At 49.8% G+C, this 5,969-nt stretch overlaps 1 pseudogene; it reads left to right on the top strand.

The window, feature by feature from the left end:
- Positions 1-5,104: 5,104 nt before the first annotated feature.
- On the top strand, positions 5,105-5,334 carry LOC115289895 (annotated as a pseudogene).
- Positions 5,335-5,969: the final 635 nt, after the last annotated feature.

A 5,969-nucleotide genomic window follows, 5' to 3' on the forward strand; every position in this document is an offset into this window, starting at 1 on the left:
AATGTCAACAATAGCCAAAACATGGAAGGAGCCTAAATGTCCATCACCTGACGAATGGATCAAGAAGATGTGGTATATATTCACGATGGAGTACTACATGGCAATGAGAGGGAATGACATATGGCCCTTCGTAGGAAAGTGGATGGACCTTGAGGGTGTCATGCTGAGTGAAGTAAGCCAGGCAGAGAAGGACAGAAACTATATATAGTTTGCACTCACAGGTCTAGCAGGAAAACAAGAGAGACCTAATGGAGAACCAGGGGGAACGGAGGAGGGAGAGAGAGTTGGGGAGAGAGAGGGATGCATAACTTGAGAGACAATTGAATGCTGAGAATGAACTGAGGGTTGAGGGGGAAGGGGGAGGGGGGAAAAGAGGTGGTGGTGATGGTGGAGGGCACTTAAGGGGAAGAGCACTGGGTGTTGTATGGAAAACAATTTGACAATAAAATATGGAGGAATAAAGAGAGCTGTAAAGTTATGATGGCTCACATCACGGCTTCCTCCAAATACCGGCCAGAAATTAAAAAGCCCATATTGTCGGGAGAACCTGAAGAAACCCCACCACCATATGCCCCACTGTATCCCTCACTGCCACCTGTGCCCCCAGCAGCCCTAGCTGCCAAAACCCCATCAGAGTCTGCCCTTACTCCCGAGGCCTCACCACCTCTAGCACCCCTGACCTTCCTGAATGTGACTGACTCACCCAGACCACCAGTCATAACTCCGCATGTCTCCTTGAAGGCAACTAGAGAGAATCAGGCCAACGGAGGCAGCCCCTCTGGGCAGCAACACTTAGGAGGGCCTACAGACCCCACTGAGGGAAACCAGGGAGCCCATCTATAATGATCAGGAAGGCCAGATCCGAAGAGGCTAGCATGTTTTTGTGTGCCAACCCTTTACCAATATGGATCTCCTAAATTGGAAGCACCATACCCCCTCCTAGAGAGAAATCTCAGGCTATGACTGACCTAACGCAGTCCATAATTCAAACCTACAAATATACCTGGACAGACTGCTGCCAACTTCTTCTGACCCTCTTCCATATGGAGGAGTATCACCGAATTACCCAGGCAGCCCTAAAATGGCTTAGAGAGTGCCCTGGCTGAGACACTAGACCCCCAGGCCTGCACTCAGGCTCACTTCCCTGGGGAGGACTCTTCCCTGGGGAGGGTTTGCAAGGACCAAATAATATCAAGAAGACCTTCTAAATGGCTTGAGGAAAGAGGGGGTGAAGGGAAGGACATAAATATGAGTCGAACATCAGAAATGCTCTAGGGACCCAAGGAAAGCCTGAGCCAGTTTTATGAGAGACTACATGAGGCATTTCCTCTCTACATCCCCTTTGATCCAGGAGTACCCACTAACCAGTGGATGGTTAATGCCACTTTTGTAGGTCAGGCCCAGGGGGATATTCAGCACAAGCTGCAAAAGCTAGAGGGTTTCACTGGCATGAATGCCAGTCAGGTGCCAGAAGTAATAACCCAGGTGTTTATTAACTGTGAGGAGGCTGCACGGACAGAAGGATGCCAGAAGATGCAAAAAAGGCCAACTTGTTAGCTGCTGCCTTGGTGGAGTGGCCTGAACGCTCCCAGAAAGGTGCCCCACAGGGAAAGTGTTGAGGCCAGAAGGGAATGACAGGGAGGAGGGTCTTGCCCCAGACCAAAATTAGGATTGAACCAGGGTGCTTACTGCTGTCAGGAGGACCACTAGAAAAGTGAGTGCCCCCAGCAACTGGACAATTCTCAGCAAGGCCCCAAGCAGAATGAAACAAGGCCATGTGGTCAAGGACCAGTACCAAACGGCCCCACAGCCGCATGAAGTCCCCAAAGGTGATCTTGTGGGGCTAGCCACCATGGAAGACTATGAGGAGGACTAGGACAGGGCTCTACTTTGTTAGTCCCCCTGGAGCCCATGGTCTGAATGAATGTGGGGCCAACCCAATGACTTTATGTGGATACTTGGAACAGAACACTAGGTAGTGACCTACCTGTGGGTTCCCCTCTCACAGAGACAAGCTGCCATTGTGTGGGCCACAGGCAGTCAGGCACACGTCTCTTCCTGCTGCCTCAGCGATGCAACTTAAGGGCCCATGAAATCATTCACAAGTTCCAGTACCTCCTTGACTGCCTGATGGCTTTAATGAGCCATGACCTATTGGGAAAGCTGCAAGCCCAAATAACTTTCAACTCTTTGGGACAAGCTGCTCTGACCTTAGGGAAACCAGAAGCAAAGATGATGACTCTCATGATTCCCCAAGAGAAGAGTGGTGTTTCTACGGTCTCAAGGAGAAGCCACAACCTGTGCCTGAGCTTCCCTTTAAGATCCCAGGAATGTGGGCCGAAGGCATCTGACCAGGACTGGCCTGAAACATATCCACTGTGGTTGTGGAACTGAAGCCCAGGTCAGAGCCCACATGCCAGAGACAATACTTCATCCCTTGCAAGGCACAGATTGGGATCCAAAAGCACCTGGAGAGACTTTTAAAGTATGAGATCCTCTGGCTGTGCCAGTCGCCTTGGAACATGCCCCTCTTCCCTGTCCAAAAGCCAGGCACAGAACAGTGAGCAGTAAACCAGACCACCACACACCCAGTTGTCCCAAACCCCTATACACCTTTAGGGCTCATCCTGCTGAAGCCACCTTATTCACCTGTTTACTACCCTAAAGATACCTTCTTCTGCATCCACCTGCCCCTCCCCCCACAGCCAATTGACCTTTGCCTTCCAATGGGAGTATCCTGAAATTGGTGCCTGGAGCCAGTTGACTTGGACCAGGTTGCCTTAGGGCTTCAAAAACTCCCCATCCATTTTCAGCACTGCATTAGCCTCTGACTTAAAAGCCTTCCCAGTGGATCAATATGGCTGTGTCCTGCTTCAGCACAAAGAAGACTTACTGCTGTCAGGAAGGTCCCCAGGAGGATTGCATGGAAGGGACTCAGCAGCTCCTTACCCTCCTATGAAAAACCTGTTAAAAGTCTCAGGGAAAAAGGCCCAAACCTGTCAGGAACAGGTTAAATATCTTGGGTTCCACCTTTCCCAGGGGCAGCGCCAACTCAGCCCAGAGAGAAAGCAGGCCATTTGCTCCACCGGCCCCAACAACCCAATGCCAGTTCTGGAGTTTCTCAGGGCTGCAGGTTTCTGTAGAATCTGGACACCTAACTTTTCAGTCCTGGCAAAATCCCTCCATGAATCAGTACAGCAAAAGGCCTTTGAGGAAATGAAGCGAGTCCTTACCAATGAACCTGGTTTAGGCCTCCCAGACATGATCAAGCCTTTTTTTCTGTATGTCCAAGAGCACATTGGTATTGCAGTGGGAGTCCTAACTCAGATGTTGGGGTCATGCCATCGCCTGGTAGCATATCTCTCCAAGCAACTTAATTCCGTGGCCTAAGACTGCCCCCCTGCCTACAGGCACTGGCCGCCATGGCCCTCTTGGTGTCTGAGGCTGACAAGTTAACTGAGACAAGAATGCACAGTCCGAGTGCCACATTCAGTACTGACATTAATGAAACACAAGGGACAGTACTGGCTAACCAGTGCCAGAATGGTCAGATATCAATCAGGGAATGCTGTGTGAGAACTCGCACATTCACCTAGAAGTAGTGTGGACCCTAAACCCTGCAACCCTACTGCCTGTCGGGCTGGGCCAGCAAGACCCTGACTTCACTGAAGTCATGGATGAGATGTTCTCCAGCTGACCAGATTTGAGGGATCAGCCCTTCAAAGACCCCAACGCTGAATATTTCACTGATGGTAGCAGTTTTGTAAAGAAGGGAGAGTGCCTAGCAGGTTATTCTGTGGTGACCCTGAATTCTGTCATTGAAGCCAGTCCCCTACCAAAGGGGACATCAGCACAAAAGGCAGAGCTCATTGCTCTAACCCGTGCCCTCCAACTAGCAGCAGGGATACATGTTAATATATACACAGACTCTAAATATACCTTCACGCCTCCACATACACGGGGCCTTATACAAAGAGAAGGGTCTAATAAACTCAGGAGGAAAGGACATAAAAAATGATAAGGAAATTCTTGAACTCTTAGACATGGTGTGGGCCCCTAAGAGAGTGGCAGTCATGCATTGCCAGGGACATCAAAGGGGAGACACCATGGCTGCATGGGGAAACCATAAAGCAGATTGAGGGGCAAAGTTAGCAGCATCCAAAGAGCAGCTGAATCAGCAGCTTTAACTGCCACACTGTTCCCTAACCCACTGGCAGAATGGGACCCTAATTACTCCCACCATGAAAGTACTTGGTTTAAGACTGAAAATGGAAGCTATCTCCCAGGTCAATGGTGGAAATTTGAGGATGAGGGATAGCAATTCCTGGGGCCCTGGCTCCAGCCTTTGTCAAGCAGTTCCATCAGGAAACTCACATTGGCTGGACAGCCCTTGAGCCAATGTTAAGCCGATATTTCTACATCCCTCTACTCTTCAGCATAGCCCCAGGTGGTATGTGAGCAATGTGAAACCTGTGCCTGGAATGACCCATGTCAAGGACCCAAGACCACTCCTGGGGTGCAGAGTGTTGGGGGAGCCCCATTTGAAAATGTGATGGTGGACTTCACTGAGCTTTCCCGGTCTCAGGGCTATAAATATCTGTTGGTCTTTATGTGTACTTTCTCAGGCTGGGTGGAAGCTTTCCCTACTTAAACAGAAAAGTTGCACGAAGTGGCCTGACTTCTTCTCAAAGAAATTATTCCATCATCTAAGATCCCTATCAGTATGGGTTCAGATAACGAGCCAGCATTTGTGGTTGAGGTGGTGCAGCTGGTAGCCAAAGGGCTAAAGATCACCTGAAAGTCACACACAGCATACCCACCCCAGAGCTCCGGGAAGGTGGAACAATGAACCGAGTCCTGAAACTACAATTAAATAAACTGTGTCAGGAAACCCACCTGCACTGGGACCAGGTGTTGCCAATAGCCTTGTTAAGGATCAGGTGTAGCCCCAGGAAGCAAATGAGGCTTTCCCCTTATGAAACCCTTTATGGGTGCCCTCCCCCCATTATCAAGGGTGTAAGGGGGGATTTAAATGAGATAGGCAGGGAGAAACGGAAGTACAAGTGATGGTTGAGACTTCACTGCCAAGCTGGGAACCGAGGAGATGGCCAAGGCTGACCCCAAGACCATGCAGGACCTCACCTCGGTGGTGGAGACACTCCTGCAACATGCAAGATAAATTTCAGACCATGTCCGACCAGATCATTGGCAGAATTGATGACATGAGCAGTCGCATGGACGACCTGGAGAAGAAACATTGCATACCTCATGACACAGGCCGGGCTGGAAGAGCTGGAGGGCGAAAACAAGATCCCCGCCACGCCGAAGAGCTGAGACACCCTGAGATCTAGGACACCGTTTTTACAAGTGAAGAGAAGACCGAACAGCTTTCTGAAGCAACTACTATGCGTAGACAGGTTTCCTATTAGAAAGTGTGCGTTCTTATCACATACTATCTAGTTAGTTTATAGGGTGATTCTCCCCCCCAGTTTCTTGAACATGGTACCGTTATATCTTGGACCTTGGTCGATCGTGCTGTTAAATATTAAACACTAAAACGTTGGTGGTTCCTGTATAAAATCGTCCCAATAAATAAATAAATAAATAAGATAGGCAATCTAACCCTAAGGCAGCAGATGCAGGCCCTGGGCTCTACTCTAACCCCCCCACACCAATGGGTTAGAGAGCGATTACCTGTGCATTTGACCACGGGTGCTCACTCCTTTGAGCAGGGAGATGCTGTATGGATAAAAGAATGGACTGTCCAAACACTCAAACCCCTTTGGAGGGGCCTGTTCACCATCACAGTGTCTACTCAGACCGCAGTAAAGGTAGCCAAGGTGGGTCCCTGGATTCACCACCACAGAGTGAAGCCGGCACCCAGGAACTGGGAGTGCATTCCTGATCCATCCACGCTGTGTAAGCTGACCATACGGAAGAAGCAATCTGCAACTCCAAAGGCTCTGGGA

Source organism: Suricata suricatta, chromosome 4, assembly GCF_006229205.1.
Source record: "Suricata suricatta isolate VVHF042 chromosome 4, meerkat_22Aug2017_6uvM2_HiC, whole genome shotgun sequence".
Taxonomy (NCBI): domain Eukaryota; kingdom Metazoa; phylum Chordata; class Mammalia; order Carnivora; family Herpestidae; genus Suricata; species Suricata suricatta.